The sequence below is a fragment of the Schistocerca cancellata genome, chromosome 1 (assembly GCF_023864275.1).
Source record: "Schistocerca cancellata isolate TAMUIC-IGC-003103 chromosome 1, iqSchCanc2.1, whole genome shotgun sequence".
Lineage (NCBI taxonomy): Eukaryota > Metazoa > Arthropoda > Insecta > Orthoptera > Acrididae > Schistocerca > Schistocerca cancellata.
This window is the reverse complement of record NC_064626.1, coordinates 548,312,676-548,339,676: the sequence shown is the minus strand read 5'-3', so window position 1 is coordinate 548,339,676 and position 27,001 is coordinate 548,312,676. Positions and strand designations below refer to the sequence as shown.

Here is a 27,001-nt window from a genome sequence, read left to right as displayed (position 1 = left end):
GGCATAAACTTGTTAAGATGTAGTTATCAAGAGAAATTCTAATCAAGAAGCTCCATTGAACATATTTTGCACTTAGAATTGACACGAGCACTGGGGGAAACTGAAGACTGGTAACTTTAAAATAAAATCTGAGAAGATATGTAAAAATGAGTGCAGGAGAAAAGGAAAGATTCTTTTAATTTGTAGAGTGGTCACAAGAACATTTTTTAGAAACATTATTCATGTCTGAGTGAACAGTAAAATTAAAAAAGAAAACAAAGAACAAGAGCTTGTGACTTTGAAGGGTGGCAGTTTACTTCACTGGTATTAGAAAACTTTATGGGTCCAGCAATGATACTATTCTAGGGAGTACACAGGAAAGTGGACAGCAAAGTTCCAATTAACTAACTTAAAAAGGCTAAAAATGAATAACAAAATAATTGCTGTATGGAAAGATGCTTTCCTTTTGAGGAACGTTTGTAAGAAAAATCCATTCTCCTCTCCTTCTGAACAGAGAATCTGTCAGTGACGCGTTCATCAAACTCTCCGATGCTGCATATGAAGTCCTTCTCAGTGGAGAGTGCCACTAGTGTTATAAGCCTCTCTTGGCTCATAGTAGTTCACAGAAAAGATTTTATTCTCTTCAGAGGAGAAAGAGATTGCTCCGCCTCAGATGTCGTCATTGGTATGGTAACAGTCACTTTCAGGAGTTCATTGTTTCACTAACAGACTCTTGCAAATTATTTTTGAGCAGGAATTGCAGAAGTGGAACAGCATCCATGAGAATTCTAAACTCATTGCTCATGTATTGTATCTGAAGCTCCATTTTCAACTTATTGTATTCAAGGAAAGGATATATTTCACAAGCCCTTTACAACAATGTTTGCAGATTATTGACTTGTATACAAACCATAACTTTTCGGAATTAAATAAAGTTACAATGATCCATTTCATCTACAGCTGCACAATGTGCAAGAGATATTTGGATTTTTTTGTTAATATTAACAGTTTTACATATAATATACCTTTGTACATAATAACACACATTAATATATCAATTAATGATGAATGCTTAAATAAATGTTGTTACACTATATACAGAGAGATAAAATACAAATGTTCTTCTGAATGAGACTACATTGGGTAAACACACAAAAATTTAGTTTTGTAGGTCTTCATTTACTGTGTAAAAGCAGTGATCAACCAAGTACGACTTCAGTTTAGATTTGAAGTGACCAATATTTTGTATGTGTTTAATGGTATCTGGTAAGGCATTGTATAGTTTGATACTAGGATGGATAAGGCTGTTTTGAAATAACTTTGTGTTGGCGCTTTGAACATGTACATCCAATTTTTGTCTCGTATCATAGCTGTGTATTGTGTGATTTTGAGTGATGAGTGGTCTTTTTGTATGTAAGTTTTGCTTTAAATACATTATATTTTCAAGTATATATATGCAAGGAAGTGGCAGGATTCTACTTGACAAGATGCCGTGTGAAATCAAAGGGTCCAGTAACTTGAGTGATAATTGTATCCCACACTTCTTTTGCGGCAGCAGTTTTTGGAATTTCATTTCCCTTTCTCTCCCTCCCTCTCTCTCTCTCTCTCTCTCTCTTCACAGGATACAAGTGGCACTCTAAACATGGGAACTATGTCAGTGACGCTACCTCAGACGTACTGTATAGCTCGTTTGACATGTTCTACTCCTTGTTGTACAGTCAGTGGGTCAACTGCTTGTTTTTGTAATTGACTGCACACTATGTCAATATGTGGCATAATATGATTGATTAAAAACAACCAAAACTGAAATTCTGGGTGCTCTAATTTCAGGTGGAGCCCTCTCATCTGTGTAAGTGTAGTAGTTTTGCCGAGGTGTAAGTTCAATTTACTGAAGGCATTACACAAGCGACTCTCTATTTCCATACACAGCTTGTACAGTTTTTGATTACAGTTTTATCTTGTGTTGAAAACATGGCAGATTTTCCTGTTCAGAATGTCAGTTAACATTGCTGTGTTCTGGGATGAACTATGAAAAAACCTGGGAATCTCACTAAAGTCAGCAAAAAAATTCTGATGTCTTTACTGTGACTCATTGCTTGAGCTAAAATCAGATCAGCTTATGGGCAGACTTGTTTAATATGCTCTTTCAGGAGAGTCTGTACACCTGAATGATGACCACTCATAATAGCTGCACCATCATAACTTTAAGAAATAACATTATCCAGTAAAGTTTCTTTAAGTGATATGGATAAATTTTTAGCATCATGTTCATGAGCAATGAGGAAAGATCAAAGGCCTTCTACAGACCTACCCTCAGAAAAACATATCTGATAACCACAGTGAAATTATTGAGGTATCTGTTGTCTCATCTGCCATAACTGACACAAATTCAGCAGCAGTGATTTCCTTTTGTACTCAGTCATTATAAATACAAGAAAGTAAATCATTTTGAATATGTTTCAAGCACCTTTGAAAATAGTAGCCTTCAAAAGGCTAAGCCCAACATCTAGTTCAGCAGTGTCTTCTCCATGAAGCATGAGCTCAAAATCACCACAAAATTTAATACAATCCACAATTTTAGAGGGAACGTAATGCTTTTTACAAATCTGGTGAGGGTGTGTTTCAATTTACTGTTTATGAGGACTGTTCAGCTGTTGTCTAATGTCGTGTTTCCCTAAAAAATTGTGCTCTAGCTGTGTGGTCATAAATGATTTAGACTGCTCATGTTTTTTTTTCTGTGATAAATGTCCCCAATTGTCCCAAATGTCCGAGTAATCTCACATCCAGCATTTTCTTTTACAAACAACAAACATGGAAAACACTACAATTTGTTCTTAATACCACAACCACATATCTATTCTGCTTTCCTGTAAACGTCTGGTCTGAAAATCCTTGCACTTTTAATACTTTTATTATTAGTTTTCTCGACTAACTTGATATCTAGTTTCAGTCTTCCTAGGACTTTCATACAGAGCTTATCTTCAAACAACAGGAAGAGAAATTAATTTCGCCAACTCTCTGCACTGAGTTATCACACATATTAACTTCATACTGTAGACACTGTGCTCCTGAAAACTCATGTCTTCAAACTCACAACTGCGTATTGAATCCTCGCATATGACAAACAGCGAAAGTTGGTCACAGTATTGGTAACTTGACCGCACTGCCAACTAGACTCTAGAACAACCCACTTTTCTCTCAACATTACTGAGAAGTTTTATTGTAGTATTTATACAGTATGCAACTGAGTGACAGCACTTGGAATTTCTAGATGGCAGTAGATTTTCAATCAACTGTGGCAGTGTGCAGGGGAAGGAATGTGACCAACGCAAAGGTAAGCTTACATCACACATTCAGTATCCCCGTCAGCAGACATCGTGAAGGAGTCAGATGAGCTGGCATGCATAGCACAGCAGAATAGTGCAGAAACCTGCCGTAGAGGGTGCATGCGACACATGGTGTGGGCAGACCTGCTGATAGAAGTGTGTACCTGCAGGTGGCAGTAAGCTGACCAGGCCAGTGCTTACATTGCGTTTAACCACTGCAGACCTCACCTAGCTCTTCATGCTGTGTGTTGTTGTGAAGTGATCAGTCATTAGCGGCCCACAGGAGCCACATGCTAAGTTTATTCCTGTGCAGGTCTCTACGTGGTTTCGGACACTCTGCTTCCTGTAGATTGATTTGCACAGCAAGTTTATATTATCTCATGGGCTTCTGCTCCGTGGTTACTACAGAGCCACTGTCAGTCTGTGAAGTACCCGCACTGACAGTGTAGTGTAGCAGTGTTGTCATGCCTCTTCAGATACTAATGCAAGGTAACTCAATGTTTATTCCTTAGTGTTTTGAAATAGTGCAAGTTCCAACTAACACATAATACCTCCCAGAACTACATTGGAACTAACTTTGTTTAATGTCAGTCATTGACATCTAACATTGTCACGAGTCACATTGAATTAACTCTTTATGTATGTCTGAATTAACTCTTTATGTATGCCTTGGCAGCAGTTAGCTAATATTTTTCTGCAGGTGTGTATCAAATGCATTTTGAAGGTTGCTGTACAGGCAGACAATCAATCATGAGCCTACCAGACAACAAGATTAACTGGAAAGAGCTCATAAAATTATCAGGACCGCATGTTAATTTCATGTACGAGCAGTGGTAACCTCTGTTTCATATATGAGACTTAACTTCTCTAGATAACATATATTTGAAGTTCAATGATGGAATAACAACAATATGGAAAGAATATACTTCTATTCGGCACATAGAGGAGGCTTGGAGTCACAGACTGGTACAATGATAAGAATGTTAGAATTATCCAACTTTCGAGCACAGTTCTCCATCATAAGTAGAACAACTCAAACACAGCTGACCAGCTGGCTACTGCCACCTTTGTGTGCTGAGGCGTGGCTGCAACTGCATCTGAGCTGAACATTAATCTAGTTGCGGTTGGTAGTGTGAGTGCAGAAGAGGTGTGCATTGGGGAATGGGAGATGTAGCAGGGAAGGGGGGCAGAGACATAGTATGGACAGGAAAAGGGGGAGGGGGGGTTTATGGGAATGGGGAAAGTGAGAAGGAGAGGAGGGAAGCAGAGAATGGCAAAGACCATGTAGTTGCATTGATAGGATATAAGGCATTGGGTGGGAGCATGGAAGATGGTAGGCAGATGGAAGACAAGGACTATTGCAAAATGACATCATGTGCAGTACAGAAAGGCATGAATCTAGATGGCACAGACTGTGAAGCTGTCATTAAAGTGAAGCACATTGTGCTGGACGGCATGTTGAGCAACTGGTTCGTCCAGCTGTCTCTTGGCCACAGTTTGGCTGTGGACATTCATGCAGACAGACAGCTTGTTAGTTCTCATGCCCATGTTGAGTGCTGTGCAGTGATTGCAGCTAAGTTGGTAGATCATATGGCTGCTTGCACAGGTTGCCCTGCCATTGATGGAATAGGTGTCTCCTGTGACAGGACTGGAGTACTTGTAATACTTGGTAGTGGGAGGCTGTATGGGACAGGTCTTGTATATAGGTCTGTTGCTGGGATATGAGCCATGAAACCAGCAGTTAGGAGCAAGGTGGGGTAGGGACAGACAGGTATTGCAGTGGTTGAGAGGGCAGCAGAATATCACAGTGTGAGGGATGGGAAGGACATTTCTCATTTCAGGGTACAATGAGAGATAGTCAAAACCCTGGCAGAGAATGCAGTTCAGTTGCTCCATCCAGGGTGATACTAAGTTACAAGATGAGTCTTCCTTTTGTCTGTAACAGTGGATTGGGGAGGGGGGAGAGGGTGTGGAGATCTGTTTCTGGACAAGTTTGAGAAGGTAATTTCAGTCTGTGAAAACCTTGGTGAGACACATGGCATATTTGGAGAGGGGCTGCTCATTGCTAAAGGTGTGGTGGACATAGATGGCTAGAAACAGTCCTTTTGGAGGAACATCTGCAACTGAGCAATATATCAAACGTCCATCTTCAGGTGTCACAATGAAAATAGCAAGCAAGAGACAGGAGATAATTTTTACACACAGCAATACACATGAAGGGGCAAAAATCATCAAAATCAGAAACAGTGGAATTCCCACAAGAGGTATGTCCACATGTGAGACCAAGCCATAATTGTACAGGCAGACAAAGGCTGTACATCAATAGTTTTATACTAGTCCAACTATGTAAGAAAGCACAGGACTTCCTCTCCAGCCCTATATTCAAAACATACTCATTTAACCCCACAGCTAAGTTCTTTGCAGAAATTAACAAGGCACTCAAAGAAACAGATGCATTATTCACCCCATTTCTTAAAAAAAAATTTTAATACTGATGAATCCGAGAATTCCCACATTCAAAGGTGTCTTGAAGCTCCATAAGCCATAGACTCCTTGAAGGCCAATTATCAATGCTATTCCCCTCCCTCTCCATGAACCATGGACCTTGCCGCTGGTGCTGGTGGGGAGGCTTACGTGCCTCAGCGATACAGATAGCCATACCGTAGGTGCAACCACAACGGAGGGGTATCAGTTGAGAGGCCAGACAAATGTGTGGTTCCTGAAGGGGGGCAGCAACCTTTTTAGTAGTTGCAGGGGCAACAGTCTGGATGATTGACTAATCTGGCCTATCTGGCCTTGTAACACTAACCAAAACGGCCTTGCTGTGCTGGTACTGTTAACGGCTGAGAGCAAGGGGAAACTACAGCCGTAATTTTTCCTGAGGGCATGCAGCTTTACTGTATGGTTAAATGATGATGGCGTCCTCTTGGGTAAAATATTCTGGAGGTAAAATAGTCCCCCATTCGGATCTCCAGGCGGGGACTACTCAGGAGGATGTCGTTATCAGGCAGGTAGGTTAAAAAATTTAAAAAGGGAAATGGATAGGTTAAAGTTAGGTACAGTGGGACTTAGTGAAGTTCGCTGGCAGGAGGAACAAGACTTCTGGCCAGGTGAATACAGGGTTATAAATACAAAATCAAATAGGGGTAATGCAGGAGTTTAGTGGTGCTTCAATCAGTGCCTGACCTTAAGCGGAGTGTAGAAGGCAGGTATAACTCCCTTGTTTCTAAGCCATTTGCTGATCCTGTCAGATATAACACCTACGTATGGGATCCTGCAAAGAATTTTTTAGAGTTATCATTACTAATAGATGACAGGGTAGTCTGGTACCGATCGTTGGAAGCGGCTTTCAATTGCATTTCCTGGTGAAGAAGATCAACAACAATTGGGTGGTAGCCATTAGCATGTGCTATGAATTTAATGGTATAGAACTCACACCGGTAGTTTTGTTTTGAGAGGGGAACAGTAGCCACATAGTAAAGCATTGCATGAACAACTGCCATTTTTTGTTGCTTTGGATGAAATGAAGAGCAATAAGTAATAGAACTAGTCGTAGTTGGTTTCCTAAATATGTTAGAGTGAACTTTACTGTCTGTAATGAAATATTCCAGTTCTAAAAATGGGAGTGTAAAGCCAGAGTGGTATTCTATCATACACTGAATCTTGGGGTCCATTTTGTTAAAGTCGTGTTGAAAAAATGCAGCTGGGTGTCGGTCATTTATACACTAGTGAGATGCCTCTGACATCTTTTGTATCATACTGCTCTTTGAAGTGGTGTGAGTCGGTTGAAAAAAACTGATGTTCAATGTGATTAATGCAAATATTAGCTATTATATTGGGAATCAGGGGTCCCATGGATAACCTGTCAGTTTGTCCATATCTGGTATTCTTGAAGGCAAAGTAATTATGGTCCTGAACAATTCTGAGCAAATAAAGGAATTCATTAATTTTTTGTGAATCTAAATGAGAGAACATCCATAAGTTGGATTCAATAACAGGAATGATCTCTTGAAAGGGGATATTTGTATACATGCTTTTGATGTCAAGACTTGCTAGATTCATATCACTGGTTACAGTTACATGTTTGAGGTATGTAATTAATTCCTCTCTGTTCTGATGGCATGACCATCATGGAAGAAAGTAATACTTACTGAGGAAACTTTGCAATTCCTTAGCCATTAAGTAATCTGGGGCATTGATAGCATTGATGTTGTTGTGGTCTTCAGTCCAGAGACTGGTTTGATGGAGCTCTCCATGCTACTCTGTCCTGTGCAAGCTTCTTCATCTCCCAGTACCTACTGCAACTTACATCCTTCTGAATCTGTTTAGTATATTCATCTCTTTGTCTCCCTCTGCGATTTTTACCCTCCATGTTGCCCTCCAATACTAAATTGATGATCCCTCGATGCCTCTTAATATGCCCTACCAACCGATCCCTTCTTCTAGTCAAGTTGTGCCACAAATTTCTCTTCTCTCCAATTCTATTCAATATCTCCTCATTAGTTATGTGATCTATCCACCTAATCTTCAGCATTCTTCTGTAGCACCACATTTCAAAAGCTTCTGTTCTCTTCTTGTCGAAACTATTTATCGTCCATGTTTAACGTCCGTACATGGCTACACTCCATACAAATACTTTCAGACACGACTTCCTGACACTTAAATCTATACTCGATGTTAACAAATTTCTCTTCTTCAGAAACACTTTCCTCGCCATTGCCAGTCTACATTTTATATCCTCTCTACTTCGATCATCACCAGTCATTTTGCTCCCCAAATAGCAAAACTCCTTTACTACTTTAAGTGTCTCATTTCCTAATCTAATTCCCTCAGCATCACCCGACTTAATTTGACTACATTCCATTATCCTCGTTTTGCTTTTGTTGATGTTCATCTTATGTCCTCCTTTCAAGACCCTGTCCATTCCGTTCAACTGCTCTTCCAAGTCCTTTGCTGTCTCTGACAGAATTACAATGTCATCGGCGAACCTCAACATTTTTATTTCTTCTCCATGGACTTTAATACCTACTCTGAATTTTTCTTTTGTTTCCTTTACTGCTTGCTCAATATACAGATTGAATAACATCTGGGACGGGCTACAACCCTGTCTCACTCCCTTCCCAACCACTGCTTCCCTTTCATGCCCCTCGACTCTAATACCTGCCATCTGGTTTCTATACAAATTGTAAATAGCCTTTCACTCCCTGTATTTTACCCCTACCACCTTTAGAATTTCAAAGAGAGTATTCCAGTCAACATTGTCAAAAGCTTTCTTTACGTCTACAAATGCTAGAAATGTAGGTTTTCCTTTCCTTAATCTATTTTCTAAGATAAGTCGTAGGGTCAGTATTGCCTCCCGTGTTCCAACATTTCTGCAGAATCCAAACTGATCTTCACCGAGGTTGGCTTCTATCAGTTTTTCCATTCGTCTGTAAAGAATTCGCGTTAGTATTTTGCAGCTGTGACTTATTAAACTGGTAGTTCGGTAATTTTCACATCTGTCAACACCTGCTTTCTTTGGGATTGGAATTATTGAATTGTTCTTGAAGTCTGAGGGTATTTCGCCTGTCTCATACATCTTGCTCACCGGATGGTAGAGTTTTGTCAGGACTGTCTCTCCCAAGGCCGTCACTAGTTCCAATGGAAGGTTGTCTACTCCCAGGGCCTTGTTTCGATTCAGGTCTTTAAGTGCTCTGTCAAACTCTTCATGCAGTATCGTATCTCCCATCTCATCTTCATCTACATCCTCTTCCATTTCCATAATATTGTCCTCAAGTACATCGCACTTGTATAGACCCTCTATATACTCCTTACACCTTTCTGCTTCCCGTTCTTTGCTTAGAACTGGGTTTCCATCTGAGCTCTTGTTATTCATACAAGTGGCTCTCTTTTCTCCAAAGGTCTCTTTAATTTTCCTGTAGGCAGTATCTATCTTACCCCTAGTCCTCTAGCCATCCCTGCTTAGCCATTTTGCACTTCCTGTCAATCTCATTTTTAAAATGTTTGTATTCCCTTTTGCCTGCTTAATTTACTGCATTTTTAAATTTTCTCCTTTCATCAATTAAATTCAATATTTCTTCTGTTACCCAAGGATTTCTACTAGCCCTCGTCTTTTTACCTACTTGATCCTCTGCTGCCTTCACTACTTCATCCCTCAGAGCAACCCATTCTTCTTCTATTGTATTTCTTTCCCCATTCCTGTCAATTGCTCCCTTATGCTCTCCATGAAACTCTGTACAACTTCTGGTTTAGTCAGTTTATCCAGGTCCCATCTCCTTAAATTCCCACCTTTTTGCAGTTTCTTCAGTTTTAATCTACAGTTCATAACCAACAGATTGTGGTCAGAGTCCACATCTGCCCCTGGAAATGTCTTACAATTTAAAACCTGGTTCCTAAATCTCTGTCTTACCATTATATAATCTATCTGATACCTTCTAGTATCTCCAGGATTCTTCCATGTATACAACCTTCTTTTAAGTTTCTTGAACCAAGTGTTAGCTATGATTAAGTTATGGTCTGTGCAAAATTCTACCAGACGGCTTCCTCTTTCATTTCTGTCCCCCAGTTCATATTCACTGACTATGTTTCCTTCTTTCCCTTTTCTTACTCTCGAATTCCAGTCACCTATGACTATTAAATTTTCGTCTCCCTTCTTTACCTGAATAATTTCTTTTATCTCATCATACATTTCATCAATTTCCTCATCATCTGCAGAGCTAGTTGGCTTATAAACTTGTACTACTGTAGTAGGCATGGGCTTCGTGTCTATCTTGGCCACAATAATGCGTTCACTATGCTGTTGGTAGTAGCTTACCCGTACTCCTATTTTTTTATTCATTATTAAACCTACTCCTGCATTACCCCTATTTGATTTTGTATTTATAACCCTGTATTCACTTGACCAGAAGTCTTGTTCCTCCTGCCACCGAACTTCACTAATTCTCACTATATCTAACTTTAACCTATCCATTACCCTTTTTAAATTTTCTAACCTACCTACCCGATTAAGGGATCTGACATTCCACGCTCCTATCCGTAGAAGGCCAGTTTTCTTTCTCCTGATAACGACGTCCTCTTGAGTAGTTCCCGCCCGGAGATCCGAATTGGGGACTATTTTACCTCCGGAATATTTTACCCAAGAGGACGCCATCATCATTTAACCAAACAGGAAAGCTGCATGCCCTCGGGAAAAATTACGTCTGTAGTTTCCCTTTGCTTTCAGCCGTTCGCAGTACCAGCACAGCAAGGCCATTTTGGTTAGTGTTGCAAGGCCACATCAGTCAATCATCCAGACTGTTGCCCCTGCAACTACTGAAAAGGCTGCTGCCCCTCTTCAGGAACCACATGTTTGTCTGGCCTCTCAACACATACCCCTCTGTTGTGGTTGCACCTACGGTACGGCCATCTGTATCGCTGAGGCACGCAAGTCTCCCCACCAACGACAAAGTCCATGGTTCATGTACGCCATATATATATATTTCTTAATTGTAAGTGTTTTTTGCCTTTACCTTTGTGGCTCTTAATTAGGCTTAACAAATGTACAGCATTTGCCTGTTTCCTATAGTGACGTCTGCAAGGTCCACTCAGTTCATTTTACATAGCTATAAAATGTCCTCTTTTAATAGAAGTTTGCATGATTTTTATTTTGTATCCTATGACTATGGCACATTGTTGTGCTGTGACATTATGCGTCCTCACTAATTTAAAATTTACCTGTCTTTCATGATGTAAAATTCATCACAGGTCTTATCTTATGTAAGCCTCTATTAGTTGTCAACCTTCAGTTAGCAGGATTTAAACTGACCCAACTTTTAATGTATCCTTTTAGTGCTATTATACTATATGTTAATTAGCATATAGTTTCTGACAGTGTGGACTGTAAGGTTTCACTACTTTCCCTTTTGGTCAGTAGTGAGATGCTTGTAAATAGGAGTGGCATATGTGTATGTTGTTTTAACTGATGACTGTGGCTTGTTGTTTCACATTGCCATATGTATATCCCCACAAAATAAAAAATTTACATGCCACTCATGTAACGGGACAAGTTTCATTGTGTTTTATGGCTTATAAATAAATTTTATGTCGCTGGCTCCCACTCAGTTTTACTGCAGTTCTGTACTGCCCTGTTCAACATGTCCCTTTAACATGCATAATGCACTTTTAACATTTTTCCTGCAACGTTTTATATAATGTTTCCTTTTTTTCATTTTAAAAGTAAATCACTAATTCATATTGTGAACAGCCGGTTGTACCTGAAACCGGTTGTGTCCTAAATAAAAGAACCTTACAATTGTAGCTGTATTTTCAACCTCTGATAGGTGGCTAAACCATATGGAGGGGACTTATGGGTATGGAATGGGTGGCAGAGGAGCTATTGTTGATTGCTGGTAGTTTTTATGTTGATGGAAGGAATATGTAACCATTCTTGTGGTGGAGGTCGACATTGAGGAAGGCAGCTTCTTGGGCTGAGAAGGAGGGGGTTAAGCAAATTGGGGTGAAGGTGTTGCAGTTCTGGAGGAAAGTGGAATTGTGTCCTCACCTTTGGTCCAGAGTGGTTAGGAAGAATTCCTCTAGATGTCCTCACCTTTGGTCCAGATCATGGAAATGCGATCTATGAACCTGAACCAAGTGATGGGAATAGGATTCTGAGTGGTTAGGAAGAATTCCTCTAGATGTCCCATGAATAGATTAGAACAGTATGGTGCCATGTGGGCACTATTGTTGCACCATGGATTTGTTTCTTGGTGCTACATTCAAAGAAGAAGTAGTAGTGGATGAAAATATAGTTGGTCATGGTGACCAGGAAGGAGGTTGTAGGTTTGGAGTCAGCCTGGCACTGGGAAAGGTAGTGTTCAGTAGCAGCAAGGCCACGAGCATTGGGGATAGTAATATAGAGTGTGTGATGAAGCAAGCTGGTATAATTTTAGTTCCCTCTTGTTTTGCCATCTGCCACCCTTAAATTCGTTTTGTTACTTTTAACTAATTATTATTAGCATATGTGAATATAATCTGCATTTTCATGGAAGAGAAAGTTTGGCCCTCAGTTCTAAAGGATTTAATACCAGATCTAATTTTGTGCTTAGTTTTAAGTATGTATTTGATTTTCTAATTTATTTTGACTGTGCCTAGTTAGTAACTTTCATTATAGGGAGAAATCAGTATAATTGTTTCATAACTAAAATGCTATTGTTGACATATGAACAAATATAAGTTCTGTAATAATTGTAAATATTTGGAAGAAGAAATGCTAGTAATCTTAAGGGATCTATTTGGTCTATTTAAAAACATGTTAGCAAAACCAGCCCTTCATTAATTCCAAAGTAATTAACAGTTTTGTCAAAAGTATTGTTTGCGTGATTACATTTGTTAATTTCATGATTTAAAGAAATAATTCAGACTAATACTCGTAGTAGAAGAAACTGTTAAAAAGATGCAATTTTTCGATGTATTCAGTTAATTTAATGAGTTAAGTTTTAATTGTAAATTTTGTAAATTAAACTTCGAACAATGTGTAATTTCAGCACCTATTATTGTGATGATATATAAAGACCCGATTTTTGGTCATGAGACAGTCAGTCCACGGCTGAATTTCTGATGAGTGACCTGTGTTGGTTAGAACAACAACAATGCTTCAATTTAACTGTGAAGTAAGTGTTAAACAATTAGGCTGTGTGTAAAAATCAATGGCAGTGACTGCTCCATACATACCTGATTATTCACTTTCAAGGCTGTCTTGAAGCTCTATAAGCCATAGACTCCTTGAAGGCCAATTATCAATGCTATCCCCCCCCCCCCCCCCCCCCCCCCCTCTCCGTGAACCGTGGACCTTGCCGCTGGTGCTGGTGGGGAGGCTTACATGCCTCAGTGATACAGATAGCCATACCGTAGGTGCAACCACAACGGAGGGGTATCAGTTGAGAGGCCAGACAAATATTTAGTTCCTGAAGAGGGGCAGCAACCATTTTAGTAGTTGCAGGGGCAACAGTCTGGATGATTGACTAATCTGGCCTTGTAACACTAACCAAAACGGCCTTGCTGTGCTGGTACTGTTAACAGCTGAGAGCAAGGGGAAACTACAGCCGTAATTTTTCCTGAGGGCATGCAGCTTTACTGTATGGTTAAATGATGATGGCGTCCTCTTGGGTAAAATATTCCGGAGGTAAAATAGTCCCCCATTCGGATCTCAAGGCGGGGACTACTCAGGAGGATGTTGTTATCAGGAGGAAGAAAACTGGTGTTCTACAGGTCAGAGCGTGGAATGTCAGATCGCTTAATTGGGCAGGTAGATTAGAAAATTTAAAAAGGGAAATGGATAGGTTAAAGTTAGGTACAGTGGGACTTAGTGAAGTTCGGTGGCAGGAGGAACAAGACTTCTGGTCAGGTGAATACAGGGTTATAAATACAAAATCAAATAGGGGTAATGCAGGAGTTTAGTGGTGCTTCAGTCAGTGCCTGACCTTAAGCGGAGTGTAGAAGGCAGGTATAATTCCCTTTTTTCTAAGCCATTTGCTGATCCTGTCAGATATAACACCTACGTATGGGATCCTGCAAAGAATTTTTTAGAGTTAACTGGAATACTCTCTTTCAAATTCTGAAGATGGCAGGGGTAAAATACAGGGCGCAAAAGGCTATTTACAATTTGTGCAGAAACCAGATGTCAGTTATAAGGGTCGAGGGGCATGAAAGGGAAGCAGTGGTTGGGAAGGGAGTGAGACAGGGTTTTACCCTATCCCCAATATTATTCAATTTGTATATTGAGCAAGCAGTAAAGGAAACAAAAGAAAAATTCAGAGTAAGAATTAAAATCCATGGAGAAGAAATAAAAACTTTGAGGTTCGCCGATGACATTGTAATTCTGTCAAAGACAGCAAAGGACCTGAAAGAGCAGCTGAACGGAATGGACAGTGTCTTCAAAGGAGGATATAAGATGAATATCAACAAAAGCAAAATGAGGATAATGGAATGTACTCGAATGAAATCGGGTGATGCTGAGGGAATTAGATTAGGAAATGAGATGCTTAAGGTATTAAATGAGTTTTGCTATTTGGGGAGCAAAATAACTGATGATGGTTGAAGCAGAGAGGATATAAAATGTAGACTGGCAATGGCAAGGAAAGTGTTTCTGAAGAAGAGAAATTTGTTAACATTGAGTATAGATTTAAGTGTAAGAAAGTCGTTTCTGAAAGTATTTGCATGGAGTGTAGCCATGTATGGAAGTGAAACATGGACGATAAATGGTTTAGACAAGAACAGAATAGAAGCTTTCAAAATGTGGTGCTACAGAAGAATGCTGAAGATTAGATGGGTAGATCACATAACTAATGAGGAGGTATTGAATAGAACTGGGGAGAAGAGAAATTTGGGTGCAGCTTGACTAGAAGAAGGGATTGGTTGGTAGGACATATTCTGAGGCATCAAGGGAACACCAATTTAGTATTGGAGGTCAGCGTGTAGGGTAAAAATCGTAAAGGGAGACCAAGAGATGAATACACTAACCAGATTCAGAAGGATGTAGGTTGCAATAGGTACTGGGAGGTGAAGAAGCTTGCATAGGATAGAGTAGCATGGAGAGCTGCATCAAACCAGTCTCTGGACTGAAGGCCACAACAAAAACAACAACATCTCTGTGGGGGCACAGTAACCAGCCCTAATGGGGCTTCCTGGGTAGTTGGGTTTTCGTACACTAGGAAACATGCATGTAGAAGTGTGGCAAATGATTGGGGTGAGGAGAGAGATGTACTCAGAGGAAAGGTATTAAGATGGACCTAAGGATTTGAGGAGGGACTGGATGAAATGTAGAGACCAGTAAAATCTTTAACAAAAAGAAAACTAAGTCAAATATATAAACAAGGTATGTTAGATGAACACGAGAGGAAGGCAGTAAGTATAGAAGAGGAGAAGAAAGTTTGGATGGATTGTGTGGATGAGTTATACACTGGACAGGCAGATAACACCAAACTGGTTTTAGAAAATCAAGGGAAACAGAAATTTTGTCAGAGGTGCTAAGATATTGAAATGGGAATTGGGGAAAACATTTCAGGAGCTCCAGGAAGGGAAAGCACTGGACAGTGACATAATACCATACGAGACACTGAAAGTTTTAGGTCCAAATTCAGTAACCAGGTTGTTTGTGCTGATAAACAGAATTTATGACAGGAATTTATCATCAGGATCTACTTAAGACCAATCTATTACTTTACCGATGTAGTGCGAATCAAAGGAATACAAAGGCTGTAGGATTGTTAGTTTAATTGGCCATGTTACGAAGGTTGTACAAGAGTCATAATAAGGAGAATTGAGAAGAAATTTGAGGAAAATACAGGTGAAGACCAGTTCAGGTTCTGAAAGGATAGAAGAATGAGAGATGCTATAGGTCAACTGAAGATTATTTCAGAAAGAATTATAGAAGTGAACAAGGAGATGTATATTTGTTTTATTGACTGAGGGAAAACTCTCGATTGTGTAAACTTAACTATACTGCTGATAATTTTAAAAGATGTTGGTATAGACTGGAAAGATAGAAAATTAAAAAAAGAGGATATACACAAATAGAAAGTGACAGAGTAGGGAATGACGAGATGGAAGACGTGAGCATTGAAAGGAGTGTAAGGCAGGGATGCTCACTGTCACAGAAGATGTTCAACATATATGGAGAAGAACTGATAGGTTAGAGGATCAAGAGGCATTGTAATTGGAGGAGAAATGATGAAGACCATTAAAATTTTGAATGACTTAGCAGTACTGGCGGATTAAGAAGAGGAGGTTCAGCAGATGTTGAAGAGTATAGCAAGAAGAGGGTGAGGTGCGTGGAATAGTGCTAAATGTAGGAAAGATCAATATGAGGAGAATAAGCAAGAGGAAAGAGCCAGTTAACATAGTCTTATGTATAAAATGCATGTTCGACCATCAGCTGTTTTTATTTTAAATCCAAATATCAACTGGTTTCAGTCTTAGACGATCTTCATGGATAGTATCCAAGGATACAAATGATTATATGTAGTATACAGGATGTTTTAACAGTTCTTTATTCAAAGAAGTGCGAAGTAACATTAATACTTACAGGGTTAAAATGGTTTAAGTCACCACATTACATTTGTCATTCCTTAAATAATGTGTAAGACATGTTATGAATATCAGTATACGACACAGGACCTTAGAAACAAACATACGAATACTAAATGTACACAGAGCAATACTGAAGAAAAGACTAGGACTATGGGTATTACATTGTACAAAATATTGAGAAGTTGGTCAAAGACTCTTAAAAAGTATTTTCGTCATATGGTATAAAAATATCTTGATGACAAGTTACTTGCTAATGTAGAGGACTGGATTATCTTTGGTGAACATCTTTGGTACTGCTTCATACATAAACAGAAAATGAAGTTGTTATTTCCAAACAAAACATAGATGTTATAATACAAGGTAGAAAACGCTATAAAACAGTAATGTTAAATAGTATCATGGTCACTGCATACACCTGATGAAATGTATGTGAACAAACATCAGCTATATCATAAACGTAATGGAAATCACGTCAGTACCATTAGAACAAGCTAAAATAAAGTGTTCAGAAATGTATTGAAATGTCACTCAGAATTTATATGCATCTAAGTTATAGTGGTGAACAATTACTGTCCAGTATTGACTATATTTAAGGTGACCTTCATGTGTTTTGTTACAGTGCTTCATTAGAGGCTTAGTATGTCAGTAATGCTAGTATCATGAAGAAGTGGAAGGGAATAAATAACCACAGCATAACCAACCGTCTACCCAAATTTGGCTTTAAGGAATATTAACAACACAAGTATATAGTAGTGGTAGTGATGAGTCAGTCATTAAGTATATGTTTTGAGAGGCATATGGAAAAAGTCTTCACACAATCGAGACAAGTGACTGCTAAACAAATTATGTAATTGCATATGTACAGACTTAAAAACATTAAATGCAATGTAGACCTTGGGCTACATATGACATCTAATATATCAATACATGATGGTAATACATAATAACATTAATAACATTTGACAGCAAACAGTTTTAAGTAAGAAAGAAATATATGACATGTTACTCATTAAAATGAGAACTACATCTTGGGAGTAAAAACATACTGTAGGCAAAGGCAAGTTATTGACCATAGGTTCACGTTAAATATAATACAGTTCAAGTTAAAAATAGAATTACTAGGTGTTTAACATACTCAATGTAAAACAACAGCAGAGAAGTTACAAACACTTTATAAATATTTATAATGAACAATGGTAATACACAGGATGTGGATGACAAACTACACAGGAAGACTTGTGCACCTACATAGTTCTCCGTATTGATTGTTGTTTTATATACTGTAAGGCAGGTGCGCCTTCTTGTCCTGTAATATCTTGGCATCTTCTGTGTGAGTGGTCCAATGCTGTTGCTCATGCAGCTGCACAAAGACTGATGTCTTCTTACCAGATTCATTACTTATATAGACAAAATTGTTGCATCCATCTGCAATTGTGTAATGAAGAAACCTAAGAGGGGGTATAAGAAAACTGTGTGCAATGAAAGTGTCATTAGCATCAGGTGTTGACATTACAATGCTAGATAAAACTTGTCACATGTATGTCAGGCAATCCCTGCATATTATAAAAGTAAGCTATAAGGCTTATGTTGAAGACAAGCCTAATGGGATTGGGGGGTGGGGGTGGGGGGGAGAAGAGAGAGGAGTAGTGTGGAATTAAAAGATTAGGGATTAGAATCAGGTAAGTGAGAGACATCAGAAAAATTCTCTAAGAAAACCTTACTTTTCAAATCTTTTTTTTTTTTTTTTCTTCCCCCATTGAGAATATCATTTTGATGTTTTTTCAAGTTAGAAGAGTTCAATTTCCTCTAGAAGGTTCATACATAACCCCTTTTCTGCTTGATGTAGTATTTTCATCAGTTGTGCCTGTTGTGTGGTTACAAGCTTTAAGATGGGAGTCTAGAGGAGAATTGTTTGATAGTAGTGTGTTTTCAAGAAACCTTGTCTTTAGTTTCCAGACAGTCTGGCCTCTGTAAAACTTTTCACATTTTTGACAGTTAATTTTGTAAACACTTGGCCTATCATATATTGACTTTTTTGCACTTAAGTTCTTTTGTAGTATTGTTGAAATGCAATTATCAGTTTAGAAAGCCAACATCACATTACTTTTCCTAAAGACATTGCATATTTTGTCTGAGATACTATGTACATGTATCTGGTTTTTTAAATACTCTTGTCTTTAGTTAGGGTAATTTTTTGATTCACTATATATGTTTTAGGTTTTTTCTTTTTCTGTAAGATACATCAACTTACAATTCTTGGTGTCCATTAATTGCAGCCACCAATTTGAGTGTATTTATTTCATTGTTAAAGTTTACAGCAGACATGAGGGTTCTTCACAACCTGTCAGTCATGCTATGGAAGTACACATACTCATATCTTATGGAGTGGTTGGATGTTTCATGAGTGATAGTACCTGTGGTAGTTTGCTTTGTGTATGTTTTAAAGACTTGTTTGTTACCTGCTTTTGAAATCTCTAGATCCAGGAAGTTAATTTTATATATCTTTTTCTCTTTCTATAGTGAATTTTTAATTTGGATGGGCATTATTAAACAGATTGTACATTTCATTGACTACCTCTTTGTCACCACCATTGACTAGTAGAATGTGTCATCCACATATCTTTTATACATAATAATCCTCTATGTGGCATCTGATTTGTTGTTAGGATCTTGTTCTCAGTGTCATCAATGAAGATATTGGCTAACATTCCAACTAAAAAACACCCCATTCCTAACCGTTCGGGTTGTCTATTAGCAAGTAACTTGTTATCGAGATATTTCTGTACCATATGACAAAAATACTTTTTAAAGACCTTTGACCAACTTCTCAATATTTTGTACAATGTAATACTTATAGTCTTGATCTTTTCTTCAGTACTGCTCAGTGTAAATTTAGTATTCATATGTTTGCTTCTAAGAGTCCTGTGCCATGTACTGATATTCACGACATACCTTACACATTATTTAAGTAATGGCAAATGTAATGTGGTGGCTTAAACCATTTTAACCATGTAAGTATTCATGTTATTTTGCACTTCTCTGAAAAAGAACTGTTTCATGTCTTGTATACTACATATAATTGTTTGTATAGTATCTGTGAAGATGGTCCAGGGCTAAAACCAGTTGATATTTTGGTTAAAAATAAAAACAGCTGATGGGCAAACATGCATTTTACACATTATTTGATGGTTACTGACAGTCACCTTCCAAAAACTTTTGAAACATATTCTTAATGAGAAAGAAGATAGAACAAGTAAAATCCTTTCTCTACCTGGGAAGTTTAATGACATGTAAGGGAAGCTATACAGAAGAAATAAGGAGGATGATGTCTATGAGAAAGAGAGCATTTGAAAAGGTGAAGCAGTTACTAACAGTTAGAAGAATTCCTGTGGAGCTGAGGAAAAGATTTGCTAAATATTATGTCTGGAATAGCCTTTTCAGAAGTTGCAAGGGCAACAGTCTGGATGAGTGACTGATCTGGCCTTGTAACATCAGCCAAAACGGGCTTGCTGTGCTGGTACCGCGAACAGCCGTAATTTTTCGCGAGGGCATGCAGCTTTACTGTTTGGTTCAATGGTGGCGTCCTCTGGGGTAAAAAAAATCCAGAGGTAAAATAGGCCACCATTCGGATCTCTGGGCAGGGACTACTCAGGAGGACATCATCATCAGCTGAAAGAAAACTGGCATTCTGTGGATTGGAGTGTGGAATGTCAGATCCCTTAATCAGGCAGGTAGGTTAGAAAATTTAAAAAGGAAAATGAATAGGTTAAAATTAGATATAGCGGGAATTAGTGAAGTTCTGTGGTCAGGTGAATATAGAGTTTTTTATAAACACAAAATTAAATAATGGTAATGCAGAAGTGGGTTTAATAATGAATAAAAAATAGGAATGCAGATAAGTTACTATGAACAGCATAGTGAATGCATTATTGTAGCCAAAATAGAGATGAAGCCCATGCCTACCACTGTAGTGGAAGTTTGCATGCCAACTAGCTCTGCAGATGATGACGAGATTGAAGAAATGTATGATGCAATACAAGAAATTATTCAGGTAGTTAAGGGAGATGAAAATTTAGCAGTCATAGGGGATTGGAAATCGATAGCAGGAAAAGAAAGAGAAGGAAAAGTATTAGGTGAATATGGACTGGAGATAAGGAATGAAGGAGGAAGCCGCCTGGTATAATTTTGCACAGAGCATAATTTAATCATAGCAAAAACTTGGTTTAAGAATCATGAAAGAAGATTGTATACATGGAAGAGGATTGGAGACACTAGAAGGTTTCAGGTATATTATATAATGGTAAGACAGTGATTTAGGAACCAGGCTTTAAATTGTAAGACTTTTCCATCGGCAGGTGTGAACTCTGACCTCAATTCATTGGTTATAAACTGTAGATTGAAACTGAAGAAACGGCAAAAAGGTAGGAGTTTAAGGAGATGGGAGTTGGATAAACTGAAAGAACCAGAGGTTATAGAGTGTTTCAGAGAAAGTATTAGGGAACAATTGACAAGAAAGGGGAAAGAAATACAGCAATAGAAATAGTGAAGGCAGCAGAGGATCAAGTTGGTGAGCCGTGCGGGATTAGCCGAGCGGTCTAAGGTGCTGCAGTCATGGACTGTGCGGCTGGTCCTAGCAGAGGTTCGAGTCCTCCCTTGGGCATGGTTGTGTGAGTTTGTCCTTAGGATAATTTAGGTTAAATAGTGTGTAAGCTTAGGGACTGATGCAGTTAAGTCCCATAAGATTTCACACACACATTTTTGATCAAGTTGGTAAAAAGAAGATGATTAATAGTAACCCTTGGGTAACAGAAGAGATATTGAAATTAAGTGATGAAAGGAGAAAATATAAAAATGCAGTAAATGAAGCAGGCGAAAAGAAATGCAAACGTTTCGAAAATGAAATCGACAGAGAGTGCAAAATGGCTAAAGGATAAATGTATGGATGTAGAAGCATATATCCCTAGGGGTAAGATAGATACTGCATACAGGAAAATTAAACCACCTGTATGAATATCAAGAGCCATGAACCATGGACCTTGCCATTGGTGGGGAGGCTTGCGTGCCTCAGCGATACAGATGGCCGTACCGCAGGTGCAACCACAACGGAGGGATATCTGTTGAGAGGCCAGACAAACATGTGGTTCCTGAAGAGGGGCAGCAGCCTTTTCAGTATTTGCAAGGGCAACAGTCTGGATGATTGACTGATCTGGCTTTGTAACAATAACCAAAAAGGTCTTGCTGTGCTGGTACTGCAAACAGCTGAAAGCAAGGGGAAACTACAGCCATAATTTTTCCCAGGGGCATGCAGCTTTACTGTATGGTTAATGATGATGACGTCCTCTTCGGTAAAATATTTCAGAGGTAAAATAGTCCCCCATTCGGATCACCAGGCGGGGACTACTCAAGGAGGATGTCGTTAATAGGAGAAAGAAAACTGGCGATCTACTGATCGGAGCGTGGAATGTCAGATCCCTTAATCGGGCAGGTAGGTTAGAAAATTTAAAAAGGGAAATGGGTAGGTTGAAGTTAGATATAGTGGGAATTAGTGAAGTTCGGTGGCAGGAGGAACAAGACTTCTGGTCAGGTGAATACAGGATAGACATGAAGCCGACGCCTACTACAGTCGTACAAGTGTATAAGCCAACTAGCTCTGCAGATGATGAAGAAATTGATGAAATGTATGATGGGATAAAAGAAATTATTCAGGTAAAGATGGGAGATGAAAATTTAATAGTCATGGGTGACTGGAATTCGAGAGTAGGAAAAGGGAGAGAAGGAAACATAGTGGGTGAATATCGTTTGGGGGAGTGAAATGAAAGAGGAAGCCGTCTGGTAGAATTTTGGACAGAGCATAACTTAATCATAGCTAACACTTGGTTCAAGAATCATAAAAGAAGGTTGTATACATGGAAGAATCCTGGAGGTACTGACAGGTATCAGGTAGATTTTATAATGGTAAGAGAAAGATTTAGGAACCAGGTGTTAAATTGTAAGACATATCCAGGGGCAGATGTGGACTCTGACCACAATCTATTGGTTATGACCTGTAGATTAAAACTGAAGAAACTGCAAAATGGTGGGAATTTAAGGAGATGGGACCTGGATAAACTGAAAGAACCAGAGGTTGTACAGAGTTTCAGGGAGAGCATAAGGGAACAATTGACAGGAATGGGGGAAAGAAATACAGTAGAACAAGAATGCGTAGCTCTGAGTGATGAAATAGTGAAGGCAGCAGATGATCAAGTAGGTAAAAAGACGAGGGCTAGTAGAAATCCTTGGGTAACAGAAGAAATATTTAACTTAATTGATGAAAGGAGAAAATATAAAAATGCAGTAAGTGAAGCAGGCAAAAAGGAATACAAACGTCTCAAAAATGAGATCGACAGGAAGTGCAAAATGGCTAAGCAGGGATGGCTAGAGGACAAATGTAAGGATGTAGAGGCTTATCTCACTAGGGGTAAGATAGATACTGCCTACAGGAAAATTAAAGAGACTTTTGGAGAAAAGAGAGACACTTGTATGAATATCAAGAGCTCAGATGGAAACCCAGTTCTAAGCAAAGAAGGGAAAGCAGGAAGGTGGAAGGAGTATATAGAGGGTCTATACAAGGGCGATGTACTTGAGGAGAATATTATGGAAATGGAAGAGTATGTAGATGAAGATGAAATGGGGGATACGATACTGCGTGAAGAGTTTGACAGAGCACTGAAAGACCTGAGTCGAAACAAGACCCCAGGAGTAGACAACATTCCATTAGAACTACTGATGGCCTTGGGAGAGCCAGTCCAGACAAAACTCTACCATCTGGTGAACAAGATGTATGAGACAGGTGAAATACCCTCAGACTTCAAGAAGAATATAATAATTCCAATCCCAAAGAAAGCAGGTGTTGACATATGTTGACAGTTTAATAAGTCACAGCTGCAAAATACTAACGCAAATTCTTTACAGACGAATGGAAAAACTGGTAGAAGCTGTCCTCCAGGCAGATTAGTTTGGATTCCATAGAAATGTTGGAACACGTGAGGCAATACTCACCTTACGACTTATCTTAGAAGAAAGATTAAGGAAAGGCAAACCTACATTTCTAGCATTTGTAGACGTAAAGAAAGCTTTTGACAATGTTGACTGGAATACTCTCTTTCAAATTCTAAAGGAGGCAGGGGTAAAATACAGGGAGTGATAGGCTATTTACAATTTGTACAGAAACCAGATGGCAGTTATAAGAGTCGAGGGGCTTGAAAGGGAAGCAGTGGTTGGGAAGGGAGTGAGACAGGGTTTTAGCCTCTCCCTGATGTTATGCAATCTGTATATTGAGCAAGCAGTGCAGGAAACAAAAGAAAAATTCGGAGTAGGTATTAAAATCAATGGAGAAGAAATAAAAACTAAGTTTCGCCGATGACATTGTAATTCTATCAGAGACAGCAAAGGACTTGGGAGACCAGTTGAATGGAATGGACAGAGTCTTGAAAGGAGGATATAAGATGAACATCAACAAAAGCAAAACGAGGATAATGGAATGTAGTTGAATTAAGTGGGGTGATGCTGAGGGAATTAGATTAGGAAATGAGACACTTAAAGTAGTAAAAGAGTTTTGCTATTTCGGGAGCAAAATAACTGATGATGGTCGAAGTAGAGAGGATATAAAATCTAGACTGGCATTGGCAAGGAAAGCGTTTCTGAAGAAGAGGAATTTGCTAACATCGAGTATAGATTTAAGTGTTAGGAAGTCATTTCTGAAAGAATTTTTATGGAGCGTAGCCATGCATGGAATTGAAATATGGGCGATAAATAGTTTGGACAAAAAGAGAATAGAAGCTTTCGAAATGTGGTCTTACAGAAGAATGCTGAAGATTAAGTGGGCAGATCACATAACTAATGAGGAGGTATTGAGCAGAATTGGGGAGAAGAGGAGTTTGTGGCACAACTTGACAAGAAGAAGTGACTGGTTGGTAGGACATCAAGGGATCACCAATTTAGCATTGGAGGGCAGCGTGAAGGGTAAAAATCGTAGAGGGAGACCAAGAGATGAATACACTAAGCAGATTCAGAAGGATGTAGGTTGCAGTAAGTACTGGGAGATGAAGAAGCTTGCACAGGATAGAGTAGCATGGAAAGCTGCATCAAACCAGTCTCAGGACTGAAGACCACAACAACAACAGATGGAAAACCTGTCCTAAGCAAAGAAGGGAAAGCAGAACAATGGAAGGAGTATATAAAAGGTCTATACTAGGATGATGTACTTGACAATATTACGAAAATGGAGGAGGATGTAGATGAAGATGAAATGCTGGATATGATACTGCGTGAAGAATTTGACAGGGCCCTGAAAGACCTAAGTCAAAACAAGGTACTGGTAGTAGACAGCATTCCATTAGAACTAGTGATAGCCTTGGGAGAGCCAGGCATGATAAAGCTCTACCATCTGGTGAGCTGGATTTATGAGACAGGTGAAATACCCTCATACTTCAAGAGGAATATAATAATTCCAATCGCAAAGAAAGCAGGTGTTGACAGGTGTGAAAATTACTGAACAATCAGTTTAATAAGCCACAGCTGCAAAATGCTAACACGAATTCTTTACAGACAAATGGAAAAACTGGTAGAAGCCTACCTCGGGGAAGATCACTTTGGATTCTGTAGAAATGTTGGAACACGCAAGGCAATATTGACCCTATGACTTGTCTAGAAGATAGGTTAAGGAAAGGTAAACCTACGTTTCTAGCATTTGGAGACTTAGAGAAGGCTTTTGACAATGTTGACTGGAATACTTTCTTTCAGATTCTGAAGGTGGCAGGGGTCAAATATAGGGAGCAAAAGGCTATTTACAATTTTTACAGAAACCAGATGGTAGCCTATCCCCAATGTTATTCAACCTGTACATTGAGCAAGCAGTAAAGAAAACAAAAGAAAAATTTGGAGTAGGAATTAAAGTCCATTAAAAAGAAATAAAAACTTTGAGTTTTGTCAACAGCATTGTAATTCTGTCAGAGACAGCAAAGGATATGGTTGAGCAGTTGAACGTAATGAACAGTGTCTTGAAAGGAGGATATAAGATGAACATCAACAAAAGCAAAACAAGCCTAATGGAATGTAGTCGAATTAAATCAGGTGATGCTGAGGATATTAGATTAGAAAATTGGACATTTAAAGTAGTAAATTAGTTTTGTTATTTGGGGAGCAAAATAACTGATCGTGGTCAGAGTAGAGAGAATATAAAATGTAGACTGGCTATGGCAAGGAAAGCGTTTCTGAGAAAGAAAAATTTGTTAACATTGAGTATAGATTTGTCCTGAAGTCTTTTCTGAAAGTATTTGTATGGATTGTTGCTATGTATGGAAGTGATACATGGACGATAAACAGTTTAGACAAGAAATAAATAGAAGCTTTCGAAATGTGGTGCTAAAGGAGATTAGATGGGTAAATCATGTACCTAATGAGGAGATACTGAATAGAATTGGAGAGAAGAGGAATTTGTGGCACAACTTGACAAGAAGAAGGGATCAGTTGGTAGGACATGTTCTGAGGCATCAAGAGATCACCAATTTAGTACTGGAGGGAAGAGTGGAGGATAAAAATCGTAGAGGGAGACCAAGAGATGAATACGCTAAGCAGATTCAGAAGGATGTATTTTGCACTAGTTATTTGGTGTTGAAGAGGCTTGCACAGGATAGAGTAGCATGGAGAGTTACCTCAAATCAGTCCTTGGACTGAAGACCACAACAACAACAACAACATTCCAGAATGTAGTGTTATACAGCAGTGAATCACGGACACTTAAAAATGAAGAAGTACTTAGAAAGTTTTGAAATGTGGTTGTGGAGCAGAATGCTTAAGTTGAGGTGGACTAAGGGTCTTAAGAATAAAGAAATAATGAAGAAAATAGGGGATCAAAGAAGGTTATTGGGAGCGGACAAAAAGGTAAAAAAAATTTTGTTTGTGATGTATACTATGTAGTATATATCTAAAAAGAAAGGTGATGAGACTTACCAAACAAAAGCGCTGGCAGGTCGATAGACACATAAACAAACACAAACATACACACAAAATTCAAGCTTTCGCAACCCAAGGTTGCTTCATCAGGAAAGAGGGAAGGAGGACTCCTTACCCTCTCCCTCAAAACCCACATCCCCCCACCCCCCCTCCCCCCCTCCCCCCCCGATAAAGAAACCCTGGGTTGAGAAAGCTTGAAATCTGTGTGTGTGTTTTTTATTGTGTCTATCTACCAGCGCTTCCTCGTCTGGCAAGTCACAGCATCCTTGTTTCTTATATATATCCCTCCCACGTGGAATGTTTCCCTGTATTATATTCATATAGTTAGTTATAATAGAGGGAAACATTCCACGTGGAAAAAACACATCTAAAAAGAAAGATGATGAGACTTACCAAACAAAAGCGCTGGCTGGTCGATAGACACACAAACAAACACAAACACACACACAAAATTCAAGCCCTTGCAACCAACGGTTGCCTCATCAGGAAAGAGGGAAGGAGAGGGAAAGACGAAAGGATTCGGGTCCCAAGGGAGAGGGTAAGGAGTCATTCCAATCCTGGGAGCGGAAAGACTTACCTTAGGGGGAAAAAAGGACAGGTAAAACTCGCACACAAACACACATATCCATCCGCATATA

The 27,001-nt window shown here is 39.0% G+C and overlaps 1 protein-coding gene across 4 annotated transcripts in view; it reads left to right on the top strand.

Moving 5' to 3' along the window:
- LOC126180116 (IQ domain-containing protein E-like) overlaps positions 1-27,001 on the top strand; it is a 288,384-nt gene that overhangs the window by 128,402 nt on the left and 132,981 nt on the right. The window lies entirely within an intron of this gene.